At 35.1% G+C, this 15,106-nt stretch overlaps 1 protein-coding gene across 1 annotated transcript in view; it reads left to right on the top strand.

Annotated features, from left to right (window-relative positions):
* The window catches only part of LOC122141471 (SLAM family member 9-like), a gene marked incomplete at its 5' end in the record, with an annotated part of 137,205 nt that overhangs the window by 42,147 nt on the left and 79,952 nt on the right, over positions 1–15,106 (top strand). The window lies entirely within an intron of this gene.

Raw genomic sequence — 15,106 nt, 5'->3', positions numbered from 1 at the left:
TAGGGAGGTCACAGGTAAAAAAACTGACCCAAAAGTAGATATTTATTAAGGTAATCAGAATGGGAGAGATAAATATCTACAATAGTGATGAATAAATGAATTGTGCAATAAACAAACAACAACAACAACAACAACAAAAAAAAAAAACCTGGTGTTGGATAGAGCTCACTTTTGTCAGTCAATTCATCACAGTAGCCCACTGCGTCATCCACTTGATTTCCAGTAAACACAGAGAGATCCAAAACATTACCAGATGGTGACAGGGTGAGGGCTGAAGTCAATCACTGAACAGGGAAATGCTCAAGCATTCTTCAATTAACTTGTTTTTGATCATCACAAATGCGTATTTTTTCAATCATGGTTGAGGGTTTCTTTGTTGAATCGCTGAAATGATAGAAATGCATTTTATCATTTATTATTTTGGATATTTGTTAAATATCCTGTTTTTGATTTCCACACAAATCATTATGTTTTTTTTTTTTGGTCCTTTCTTACTTTATAAACAAATAGGTATTTATACATAAATTTTACACACTTGGGTCAAAAATGACCCATATAGAAACCTATAGAAACATATTTACTGTCACAACTCAACATGGCTGCTTTTGTATATTTGGTGCATGCAAGAAAGATAACTGGAAATATCTGAATGTTAAGGTTAGGTTACCTTGACCTTGAAATCTATTACTAGTAAAAAAAATAGAAATATCCAAGTCCATATATATATATATATATATATATATATATATATATATATATATATATATATATATATATATATATATATATATGTTATATGTGGCACAGGGTCAATCTGGAGTTGTGGATGTAAATCCAGCTCTCCTAGATGAAGACTCATTTGGTGACACTGAAGACTTGTCCTCTGAAGAAGAAACTCATACCCAGTCCAATAGATTGTTTATGTTTTTAATGTATCAAATAGCCTGGAATATTCAGTGTGAATAGCCTGTGTTTTGGGTTATGTGCTTGTTCAATGTGGTCATTTCTAAAATAATAATAAGAAGAAGAAGAAGAAGAAGAAGAAGAAGAAGAGAAATTGAATGTTAACATTATTGTTTTTAAATTACAATAGCAAATCATGGTGGACGAGATGAAAGTTTTTATCACAGTTTTGGATTACAATAATAGGTTAAGCCGTGATAGTGCAACTCACTCTAAATGTTTGGCTCTCATCTGATTGTTCATATTGGTCCGTTTTTAATTTTGTGCTTCTGCTGCTGTTCTCGATGTTATAATGTGCACATGTAAACAATACAATCTACAGCTGACTTCAAACTTTGTAAACCAGTATTTCCAGCTCGTCCATCTGTTCCAGTCATCATCAGTAACTCTTCACAATGTTCATCATCATCATCATCATCATCATCATCATCATCGTATTCATTGTTGTGTTCAGTGGTGAATGTGAGTGATGTGACTCTCTCCTTTTTTGTAATTATCTGCAGCTCTTTGTTCGTCACACACAAAAACTGCTCAGTGGTGAATGTGAGTGATGTTACTCTCTCCTTTTTTTGTAATTATCTACACTGAGCAAGATGAGAGTAGCAATTGTTGTGTTTCATGACCCAACGTTCTACGACAGAAACACATAAATCAGTAAGATAATTTATTTCTAATTTATGTTGTGTGTTTCTATCATTTCATCTGTCAAGCTGGGTTTCCATCCAAAGTTGCGAATTTAACTGGAATATCGCATAAAACATTTGCGAACAAGCACTGTTTCCATCCAACGAGTCAAAGAAAACAAAATCGCCACTTCCTGATAAACTGGCACTATAAATAACTTAGAAATGTAGGAGAATATAATAATTTTCATATATAGTAAATTACTCGCACCTCAGAGTGAGTAGACGAAACACAGTGAATGCGGTCATTGCTTTCGGAGGTGGATGCTGCTGTTTGGGAACACAGCTGTGTAAGACATTTCTGGGAGGCAATTATATAGGAATACTTTAATGACAGACTTTGCTCGTGCATTTCCGAATGACCATAACAACATTTCAGATGTTGTGGAATGAGATCGGCCCACTGGTTAGTCAGGTTTTGCAGTCCCATGGCGTAAAGTCACATGACTGTTTTGATGCCCTTGGAGGAATTTATTCGCAAAATGCATTTCCATCTCCCATTATTCCCATCAACCCCTTATCGCACAAGTCACCTCAAAAGCCACCTCAAGCAAGCGTAAAGGTCTGTTGACACCGGGACGAATTTCGCGCGCGATATTCGCCGACGTTTAACGCCTCGTGACTAAACAAAGGGCGCCAATGTGAGTGTGCACACCGACGCGAAAAAACGCCACGCGTAAAAGCGTCATTTTTTAAAAAAACGCCTCGGGTTCGTTTTTTTGGTTTGACGCACCGCGTCAAAAAACTATACGACCAATGAGAATGGCGCTTTTGCACACGTGTGTGGATCTTGTGAAGTTACAGTAAAACACAACTTATACGACCAATGAGAATGGAGTTTTTTGATGAGTGTATGTACGTAACGGCGAAGAAGATATACGCCAAGTAGCGTCTACACTGCCGGGAAGAAATAAGACGAAGAAGATGCAAGGCAAGATGAATGTAGAGTTGCTGGTCTCGTTGGTGTCGGAACACAAACGCGACAGGCGATTGACAAAAATCTTGATAAAAGAGACCTAGTATTTCTAGTATTTCTGTTTTACATTAAGCGCCATCTAATGTCAGGGAATGAATTTGCATGTTCACTCGGCTCATCGTCAGCGAAAATCGCTTGGGTGTGAACACAAAAAACGCGTTGAAAAACGCTGGCGAATAACGCGCGCCGATATTCGTCCCGGTGTGTACGGCCCTTAAAACGTTTTTTTTTTTTTTTTTTTTTTTTTTTTTTTTTTTTTTTTTTTTTGCGAAATAAGGGATTTTTATTAAAAATTTGCCGATTCATGCCTACTTCAAAAATGCATTAAAATAAGGTGATGGAAACATAGCTTCTGAGAGTCCAGTTTTTGTCTGTATAATAATGATCTATCACATACAGGCGCTGATTAATGCACAGGCTTATAGGCTGCAGCCTAGGGTTGGCCGGACTATTTTTGTTTATTATTTTAAATTTACTTCAGCGCGAACAAAATGACCCTCACTTGCCCATAAGAAACATCACAGCAGCATTCGTTGCAGAGCGTCTGACAAAATGAATGTCTTGTATTGTATAATAAATGCTCAGCACCGCAGAGAGTTTGCGCGATTGTTAAATCGAAACCGAAAGTAAAACGCGCACACGTTTTTAAAACGTTTTGCGACTCAATGTGCGCAAATTAGTCTACATAACATATCTAGGCTGTTATTAATATGTAGGATATAATAGGTTGTCTCGTTTTCTATAGCACTGCATCGTGCTTGAAAAACATTTGCCTCTATTTGCACTTTTAATATAGAGAGAACACTTATTGTTTCCACTTATTGTATCATCTCGTGTCTTAAGTTAAGTGCAGTGGGTGAATAATGTACCTGACAGTCATGCTCAAGTTAAAAATACAGATATCTTACCAGAAAATCACTTTGTTGGAAGTTGAAGTCACCATTTAGAATATTACTTGAGTAAAAGTATGTTTTAATATATAATAATAAAGTATGTTTTAATAAAGTATGTTTTATATAAATTTATCGGAGTAAAAAGTATACAGTTTGATTAGGAAATGTAGTGGAGTAAAAGTAAATTTGTATGAAATATAAAAACTCATGTAAAGTAAAGATACTCCCAAAAATACAAAAGTACTGTAACAAAGTATTTTTACCTCATTACATTACACCACTGTTAAGTGCCGGCATAAATGATAAACAAACAACAAAAGATGAGATGAAAAATCACTCCCTGCTCTTGAATGACATTTGTAGCTTTTTTAAAAATTTATATAGTGTAAATTGTTCCCTACCATCACATTCACATCTATGCTTTTTATAGTTATGTTATTTTATGTGTAAAAGAGCAAATATTTCTTCATTGGTCTAGTCACTTGATTCTGCTCTCAGAATGCACCAGATTTATGCATGTAAACTTAAAATGAACAAAATTTTCTTATACCTGCAGAATCATCTAGAGGAACCAATGTGCACCCATCTCAGTCTCACAAAATCCTGTGGGGACACTGGGAATGTAGAGGAAACACTGTAGGACTGGTTGTCTCAGTGTGTGTGTGTGTGTGTGTGTGTGTGTGTGTGTACGTGTATGCCAGTTCAACTTACTATTTGCGTGTGGACAATGTATGGCACTAAACAAATTTCTGCAGTAAAGCATTAAGAGGGGCCTCACACAAAGAGCAGCCTAGGGGCCCCTGACCACCGTAATCCGCCCTGATTACAGAGTAATATATTTCTTCAGTGTATATTATACTGATAATATAATAAAACTAACCATATGACTGTGTAAAATAAATGATAATAAATAAGTTCCTTAAGGAACCACTGATGAACCAATATAATGAATTAAATAAAACATCTGCCTCCGTTTGCCTGTTTATATTATAATAAACACTCAATCAAACACATATTACATTGTTTTATTTCCTGTAGGTCTTCAAGGCAGACCTTTTCAGACCTATTATAGATTGACTGATAATAATCGATATGACCAATATCTTCGTATTCATATTTACACCTTTCTGCTGTCATCACTTTCATTCACGGTATAGTGGCGGCATGGTGGACTTCACCTTCATCCAACCTAAAATACATCAAAGCTTTTACACACATATACAGAGACTGCTGATTGGACACTGTGTTAACAAAGCTAAGGATTTAGGATCTTACCTAATAAACTAACAATTTTACCAAGCTCTTCCTTATAGGTCTGTATTCCCTTTACTTCTTTAAGCACGTTTACTGTATGTTAGCTATACACAGTTGCCATCTACAGGTCATAATAAGAATAACACCTGATCACCATTGAAATTAATTAAAAATACAATGGACAACACTGCTTCAGGAGGGAGCAAGGACCAAATAATAAACAATCACAAAATCATGCTCAGTAGGGGGCGAACCACACTCCAAAGTCCCTATCTGAATCAAATGATTTGCAAACCCAACCCGAAATCCTGATCTACAGTAAATCAAATTATTTGTGATTATTGAGATGTGAGGAGCAATTATGGTTGCAAGTTCTGTCGTTAACAATAGAGTTCAGTGGAACTTGCGACCATAGTTAGCTAACAATGGCTGAATAATGATTCATGAAACTGCTCCAAAGTTCTAATCTAAATCTAATTAGAGAATTGAATTAGAATGTTTCAGGTTTTAAAAAGCTCAATTTTACCCATACTAGTGATGCTGAAATTAGAAAATAAATCTCTTTTTAGTGAATCAAGTTCAAATCAATCGGAACTGTTCCAGCATAAATTGACTCAGTAATTGACTCAGTCAGTTGAATCGGTTTTGTCCGTTCCTCTGCTTTTTGCGCCTTCAGACACCCAGATAGCATATTTTAAACATTTTGTTTTTGTTCTTACACCACACATGTATTAAATATATGTCCTTAAAAGAGCAAGGATCTCTAGCATATTAACTTCTCATGGCAATATCAATAGTATGACCTATTTCAGATAGGTAAAAAATTACAACAACATGGTTATGTCCTAGCTGAGTTTTCCTCAGCATTCACACTGTTCTGACCAGCAGGGGTCACCAGATCCGACCGATTCAAAAGAGTCAATCATTCTAAGAAGTAATTGTTTCAACTGATTTGAAGTTTTGAAAGGCTTTGTTTCTCACACTAATAGCAATATTTGGCAAACTGTCTGGGAGAGGAACCTCATGGAGAGGAAACACCTTGAAGTCTTTGCTTGCTGTGCTTCTTTGGCTGTTTTTTATTTGCTGGGCTTTTTCCTGCAGGAGTCAGTGAATGGAGTGTTGACTGATAACCAGGAAACAGGGTGCAGCATGCAAATAACACTATTCAGAGCAGCAGCAAAGAGTACAATGAACAACAGAGATGGAGACAGCACTGACAGCAAAAACAAACACAGTTGCCAACGATCAGCAGCCCACAGGACATGATAATAAAGCCACTTTAGTAAAAGCAGGGCATCAGCACTGAAGTCAACTTGATTCAGTATCAGCTTAGTTATTTCTAATAACACAGAGACATATTTTAGAAACATGAATATTCCAGCCAATCATGTTTAAATAATATTTATTGCATAAACATACAAAGATTATTTCCAAGAAAAAAGAAAAAGAAAAAGGGTGTTTATAGAGTTGGGAAAACTATGACCTTCATGTCTACTTCATATTGTTTTTTTGTAAAATCTGTGGTACCGGATTTTGAGAGGAGTTTAGCATATAAGCTTTGAAACTTCAGTGACTTTTCTAAAAATATTTACACAACATAAATAAAAAATCATTTATATACTTCTATATTATTTACAATAGTGCACAGCAGACAAAAAAGACAAATCCCAAAAAAAGAACAAAGGAACAAGAGTGATGCCAAAAGAAAGAACAAAGGAAACCGTAAGCTTAAGACTATCTCAAGTAGAGTATTGAAGTGAAAGCAAGCGTCTTTAAACAGTGATAATATTCTACAGGACAAACACATCAGCAAAATACAATCACAAAATAATCAATCACACTCAACATTCACAGCTGAACACACTTCATTATGGAATATGCCAAACATCTCCCCTCTCATGCCAACGAATAAAATGAAAGAACAAATCAGCACCTCATAAAACATCACACAATATTTAATTGCAACTACAGGTAAGAAGATTGAATATTGCAATTTCAGTTTTTGACTTATTTTTGCACATTTCAGTGATGAAAGTTAAATACAGTATATCTATCAAATATATGGAGATTTACTATACTTTAATTGCATTATCATAACTGGACACGTCACTTTCGCTTTCGTTATGAAGTGTACACACGCGTGTTAATTGGTCGCCATGATTTTGCCAAGTAAGACATGTTCCTGGATTAACATCTTTTGATGAACCTGGATCAACATTATTATCCAAAAAATATAGATTTAACCCAATCCCTACCCCTAAACCTAACCTTACCCATACTTTATTCCTAAAATCAGAGGGAAATGATAGCTGATTAAAAAGGGTGTAGAAGCACCTAACTCGGTTGTTAGCCTAAAACAGATATTTTCTAAAAAGTTATATCTCAATTCTGATTGGTTGATTGGAATGTTGTTCCAGGATCAACAAGGATGTTGATCCAGGAACATGTTGTACTTGGTGAAATCACACTCACCGTGTTGATTATTCTGTAACATTCCTCCTGACAAACAACACATTAAACATTTTCCAAGCTTAAATAACAACATTTACCACAGTCTGTATCATGTATCTTCCAGTTACAGGCACTGAACATCATTAATACTCTCAGCAAAGTTTTCACCAACACAATCAACGGATTTCCAACCTTATTAAGGCTGGTTTTGGTTCTAATGTAGCGGAAGGAAAGTGTTTTCTGATGAAGGTTGATGACTAAAACAGTGTTGTTTAAATCATAAACATTACCAATGTAATGATACAATCTTTCCCAGAAACAGCAACAATACCAGTTAAACCATTGACAGTAACAATAGAGCCGACTGTCCTCCAGAATAAGACTGTGTGTGAGGAGAAAAATCCTTGGTGAGGTAATTGTAAAAAACACCACAGCCCATTCTGTCGGCAACTAGTGAATATATGCAAGGCAAGACCAACATAACTGAAATGGCAAACCAGGTATCAGTTATAGTGCAAAGACAAGAAATAGATAATGTCTCACTGTTCTTGTCTGAATCACTTTAGCAGCTTTAATAAACCTCTAATAAATAGCCCTTGCTGTTCCATAACATGTTGCTATGTTTAATTTTATTTCTTAATTCTCTTTAGTGTCCCTTTCAATAAAAGTATCAAAATTATAAATTATGTTACTTTGTTTTTATTGGCAGCCTCGGCCTGAGTCTGATTCAAGGATGTTCTGTGCCACTAAAAGCTCTTTTGGATTCCACTCTGTGGATTAACATCTTCATCCTGTAAGAAAACACATTCACAAATAGTAAAAAGTAAAAACACAATTTACCAGAGACTCAGAATTGTGTGTGTGTGTGTGTTTTTTTTTTGTTTGTTTGTTTTTTCTCCTGTTGCTCGTACAGAGGTTTTCTTTCCCTAAATATTTAACACTGTCTTCTGTGAGCATTTCTGATATTTATGTCAAATCAGCTGTATGTAATACTTACAATCTGTGGTACTGGTGTATGGCTCCTGCGGTGACAGTAAAACACACCAGTTACTACAGCAGCCATCAGCAGAACAACAATAACTATTCCTGCTACAGCAGCTGCAGACAGATCTGAACCTGGAACAGCTGAAGACAGACAGTCATTATTATAGAGAGTGAATGATAATCCATCCAGTATTTTATTATAGAGAGTGAATGATAATCCATCCAGTATTAATAATATCCTTGACTGATATTTTTTTTACTTTGTTTATATATATATATATATTTATTTATATATATATAATTTAACTGATAAATGGCAAGCATCTGTTTTAGCAACAGCAGCATCACAGCACTGTGAGATCAACAGGAAACCATAATGACAGGAAAATGATGTTATGCATTTTCCTTGTTTACTAACATCAGTCAAAGCATTATGCCATCAAAGCTCCCTTTTCTAAACACGCCACATTCCAGCACTTACTAGTTTGATTAAAACTAATGGTTTTTCCAAATTCCTCACCAGTGACTGTAACACTGAATCTCTTCATTGTGGTGATACTACAGCTGCTGTCACTGATGGTGATCTGTAGTTTATAGAGTCCAGAGTCTGTGGTTCTGCTGTCTGTGATGGTCAGAGATCCAGTCTGATTGTCCAGCTTCAGTCTGTCTCTGAATCTCTCTTTACACTGATCATCTGTACAGATCGTACGCTGATCTCCAGTGATTTTAGTCTCATTAAAATACCACGTCATCACATCATTTGGGCTTTTTGTTTTTTCAGATTCTAAAGTGATTGATTTTCCATGTTTTTAAATAATTTGAGTTTTTTATTTCACCGGGAGGGTCATCACACCTGAAAACACAAACCAGCAGCTGCCTGGAGGAACTTTTATTTGTGGGAAAACAAAACACTACACAACATGAAAGATCTGTGAACGTGACTGCACTTGCACAAGCTATTTTTTTGTATTCCGAAAAGAAACATTTTGAACTGTGCTTAAATGCACTTTACATATCAAATCCTAATTCAAACAGACTATAATAGAAGCTGGTCAGAGATGGCGTGCTTACTTTCAACTTCATCTGAGCTTAAACTGCAGCTTTTAGTGAAAATCAAATTAACTGTTAAAACTATGGAAATAACTTAAGGCCTTTCACAACAAGACAACAACAATAATTGTGAAGATTCCACAAAGCATCTTTAATGATAACAGCACAGAGAAAAACGCTGTAGGAATCATTTTGCTGATTTTTATTTTTTTTTTTTTTTCAGCTGAAGAACAATAGAAAACATTGACAGCCAGTAAGAATCCACCCTGCTTAAAGAGCTCCAGCATTTAAAGTGTCACAACAAAACTGCAGCACTTTTAATGAACTTAATGCTATTGTGCGTGTTGGTGTGGACAGTAATATAGCTATCATAATATTTATCATCCTAGTTTGAATGGGATTTTTATTTAAAATCAAAATACGCTGTTTAATAATGCACTGCAGATGTAATTTCAAGAGTAAATCCTGCATTTATATGTAGATGTAATTTCCAAAATTGGGAAAATACTGTGTAAATGTACAGGTAAAAAACAATAAAAATCAAGAAATGCATTAACAATACTTTAAACATATAACTGCATTTAAACAATCATTATTCACTCACCACTGACAGTAACATTGAAGATTTTGTCACTGCTGCTCCTGCTACTGATGATCTTCAGTTCATAAACTCCAGTGTCTGTGTTTGTGATGTTCATGATGGTCAGAGATCCAGTCTGATGATCCAGCTTCAGTCTGTCTCTGAATCTCTCAGTACCTTCATTACACTGAACATCTGTACAGATCAAACTGAGATCTCCACTGATTTGAGCGATTCGAGTGTCACTGAAATACCATTTAATATCTTCTTGTTGGTTTCTTTTAACATCAGTGTGAAAAATGACTGAATCTCCCTCCATCACTGACACCGACAGTTTATCTGATCCAACACCAGACACACCTGAAGAATAAACAGTTAGCATAAGCCCAGCAAAACATGCAGTAATGCTGAGGAAAATGACTTTTTCCCCCTTATAAATGACAAAGATTTTGAGTAAAGAAATATGCCTGGATTCAAAACACGTGCAAACAAACAGCAGAAGAACATCAATGATTCATACATCCGAAAAATCAGACAAACAGACATGAGTCTCATAGATGATCCACACTGTTAGATCACGCCTCCATATCAGATCCAGCCCCTGACGCCATGCAGATCCTGGCAGAAAATACCAGTTTTTCTGGTAACAGAACAACTAGTCAGCAAAATAGTCACATTTTCAAAACCTGTTAACAGCAGTATGGGGCAAGTTACTCTGAAAATGTAATTATATTACTGATTACCCATTTTAAAATTAATCAAGTTATTTTTCTGATTACTTTATTTCAAAAGTTGTTAGTTACATTACTTGTTATGTTACTTTTTCTGGACATCCACAACATCCCAGCATAAACGCTCAAAGCATCAACATTCACAAACCACTTTTATATTTAACTAAATGCAAGCATTGGCTATGCGTACTGGTTTGGCATGGCAGAATGCCAGCATAGGGCTCTCCCTTTATCTCAGTGTATCGCAGTCTCACAAAGCTCTATTATAATATATAGTCTTTCTACATTTTGTGTGTTATAATGAGAGGATTCGTGAGCATGCAAGATTTCAGCACTGCACAGGAGCTCTAGCGTTTTTTTAGCGGTGATTGGCCCATTACATTCCAGAAATCAACATTGCTCAACGCTGCAAACACTATATAAACAAGCGGCAACCTTCCGTCTCTATTGTGAAACCAATACGGAAGAAACTTAAACTGCAATATACTGACTGGCCGCTAGAGGCTGGCTCCAAAAGGGAGTCAGTCCCATAGACTCCCCATGTTAAAATGCCCAACTTTACAGCAGAAAAAAGACTTTTATAGCCTGGTGCAAAAAATTGGTTTTGGTCTATATTAGTGTTGTCAAAAGACCCGGTACTTCAGTACGAAGTCAGTACTAAAAAAATGTAAATGTAAAACATGCTCTACAAGCTCCTCCTGCCGGCAGAGAATTAATTTGCATATATAAGCCACCACAAATAGAGTGCAAGGCTGTGGGAAACACCGCTTCTGTTATGAATACAATTAAATATTTTAATTTGAATGTCAGGTTTAAATGAACGCTGTTATTAGAGTATTTAATCGTTAGCATAAGCGCAGCTAACGCTAATATAATGAGAATTAGAATTTAGTTTATTTATTAACTATTTAATGCTCCTATAACTTATATTAGGGTAAACAAAAAATGAGGACATGATGATATTTACTATTTTTACACGCCAGAGGCTTTGAAATGAATTGTGAGTCTAAAATATGCGTGTTAGAGAATGTAAAAATGGTTAACATTGTTTGTGTCATATCAGAGACAAAAGCAGTTTTGGGCTTTTTTCTTAGTTGTTATCCGTGGCTTTAACATTCAAATGCCCTTTAAAATTAAATATGTACATAGTTTGGATTAAATGAAAGTATAGCAATTTTTTTTTTATTTTTTAATTAGCATGTTTTTGTGTTTTGCTCTGGTACTGAAATTGGTACAGAGAGCCGTGGGATTTTTCACGGTATCGGTACTGAATACTGAAATTGTGGTACCGTGACAACACTAGTCTATATAGCTAATATTTCGCCCTTCATGACAACTGTGATAATAATAAAGAACATATTTTATAATTTAAAATAAATTTAAATCATATTAAGCCTTAAAGTTCTGCATAATTAAGGGTGTGCCACTTGAGTGACAGGTGGATTGCCACTGCTGACACTGCCGTTGAGCTAGGTGGGTGTGGTTTCACGTTGCACATTTTCGATTATCCGGTAGTGACACGCGGTGACGCACTGCCAAGATGGCGACAGCCGGATCCGCCCACTTTCAGCTTCAAAAACGCTCTTCAGAAACCTACGAGTGACGTCAAAGACCCTACGTCCATGTTTTCATAAAGTCTATGGTTATAAAAATAAACTCTGCCTAGGCTTGCACCTGTTATTTTAGTTATATTTTTTGCTTTTATGCAATAGATGAGTAACAATTAATTTGTTTTTAGATATTTTATGTTTAGATGTTTCTATTTGGCGGGAGTTTCTATGCAAAACTACATGAATTTATCTCTCCATGCTGAGTTTTTCGTTGGTATTATCCACCTCGCAGGCGCTTTATCAGTCAAAGTAGTTATCAGGTAGAGGACACTGCATGTGCTCCACCCTCTAAATTATAAAACTACATTCTGTTGGCAATGATGTAACGCAGAGACCTCGTCTTGGAACTATAACCTAATTACTGTTTTGTAAATTATAACGTGATAAATTACTCAATTACTAAAAAAGTAATCAAATTACCGTAAAGCGTTACTAAGTAGAGTGTTACTTATTGTGCAACAATGGTTAACAGCAAGTCTGGTACTCAAAACTGTATTAAGTCTTCTATCAGCCAAGAAGTTTCCTGAGTAAAGCCAGTGAAGAGCAAAGTCAGGAGACAAAGGGATGATAACAAATAAGCTGAGTTTGTTGTTTAATCTTAACTGCATACGTTCCAAAGCTCAGAATTCATCTGACCAGCAGAAATCTAGTAAGTGTTATTACCACAAACAACAGCAGTGGAAAATTCACAACATCATCCAGTAACGAAATATATATATATATATATATATATATATATATATATTATCAGCTAAAGACATTATCTTCTCTTTCTCTTTCTCTTGTCGTCAAATATCCCTTATAAACCACACAATCCCAAAAAGACCAAACAACAATGGAAAATTGATTATATAATAAATAATATAATATAATCAAAACAAGGCAAGAAGCAATGAAATGAGTATATAAATGGTTTAAATTATTATTATAAATGATATGACTAAATGGAATAATACAATTGTTATGGATAAAGCCTTGCATTTGGTTCCTCAACTCCTTTGTCAATACCTTCCCACGTACATTACAAAAATTATTAAATGATTAAATATTATAAGCAAATTAATGCATGAATAACATTAACGTATGAATCAATGAATGAATAAAAATAAAAAAGCCCTCCTGAATTGAAAAAATAGTCCTACTTTGGGACTCTCTCCGTGAGTCCTACTTTTGGAATCTTCGAATTATTTGTTCTTAGGAGTTGTTCTCAGCCTAATCATAATGTTGACACAAACCCGGATCTTTCTGACACTACAGTGCCTATTATAAGCTCACAGAAACCGGTGCAACAAACTTTAACAAACAAAGGTCTTACCATTGTTGAGGAAAAACAACATCAGGGCGAACAAATGAAATGAAAGCTTCATTTCACAGCTTTTCCCTTTAGAAAATGAATGCCTTGTCAGATTAATAAAAGTGTTCTTCTGTTCTTCTGCTTTAATGGCGATGCAGTTGTTTCACTGGTTCAAGTGAAAGTAACATTGGAGCCTCCCTGGAAGGTCGAGTGATGACGTAGTGAATGTCCAGCGTATAAAAAAACAGCATGTTCTTTGTCCCATAAGCAGCGGCTAGCAAATGTTTCTTTGACTGCATTAGGCAACTTTCTTTAATGTCATGGCCATAGAAATATCACTCCACACATACTGTAATCAATCAATCAATCAATCAATCAATCAAAAAAAATATATATATATTTATATATTTTAAAAAAAGTAAAAATTAAAATATAAAACCTAAGATAGAAAGATAAATACTATGATATAATGAATCAAAAGGAATTGTAAAAAATATATAAATGTAAATTAAAAATATAAAATGTAAATGCATCAAATTATTAAAATACAAAAATAAACATAAAAAATTAAATAAACATTTTTAATACAAAAATACAAAAAAAAATGTCAAGAACAGACCATTTTAATTTAAAATTAGAGCAGTAGCATAAATAATACATAATACATACATACAAAAAATAAAAGAAGGACCTCTTAGCAGTCAATTCATCACAGTAACCCACAGCACCTGCAGCTTTACTCCACCCTCCAAACACACAGAGACAACATACAAAACCAAAAGACCAAAAACCACCTGCCAACTGAAAATGCAAAGCCTGCAGATAGAGGCATCATGTGTCGCCCCGCCCCATACCTACTCTGATTGGTTCGATTGTTTTTCATTGACATACATGATAGGACATGTGTGCGTAGTTAGTGTAGGATGGAATATGTTGTTTAAAAAGCTAAAAACGCTTTGCAGAAAAAAAAATAAAAATAAACATTTGCCTGTAACTCGCCATGTCCATTACTGTTTGGCAAAGTTAAGCTGATCTTTAGGCTAACAGACGAACAACCCACTACATTTAGTTGACACCTCCAATACAACAACTGCAGTCATTCAGTCTGCCATGGTTCCAGGTAGGATATGTTAGGCTGAAAGACTATAGCCTGGCTATTATCAATAATAGCTTACTTCAATGTTATGATAAAACAGCCATAATAATAATAATAATAACAATAATGGCTATTATTATTTGTATGCTAGTGTAATGCTATATCTAATGCATGTAGGCAAATTTTAGCCCTGACAAGACTGATATTGTGAAATAAAACAAACCAAAAAGGCTTTTTTTTTTTTTTCATGGATCACGATTCCAGTGGTGGCTGCATAGAATTGTTTCTTCAGACTGAGAAGTTCAATAATATGATATTAATATTGCAAGCATGTGTGGGAAAAAATGTGTATAAGGCCTAAAAAATATTTTACACAACCAGAATGTTTGGGAAAAAAATGTGTGTATAAGGCCTAAAAAATCATTTACACACCATAGGACATTATGTCAAAGTGTATTGGTTTTTTTTCTTACTTTTGGAGTGAGTTTAGGCTTATCTGTGTCTGAAAAGCCCCACACACCCTGAGCAGCAGGAAGGAAAG

Source organism: Cyprinus carpio, chromosome B22 (assembly GCF_018340385.1).
Source record: "Cyprinus carpio isolate SPL01 chromosome B22, ASM1834038v1, whole genome shotgun sequence".
NCBI lineage: Eukaryota > Metazoa > Chordata > Actinopteri > Cypriniformes > Cyprinidae > Cyprinus > Cyprinus carpio.
Note: the sequence above shows the minus strand (reverse complement) of the source record. Positions and strands in the feature narration are given on the sequence as shown.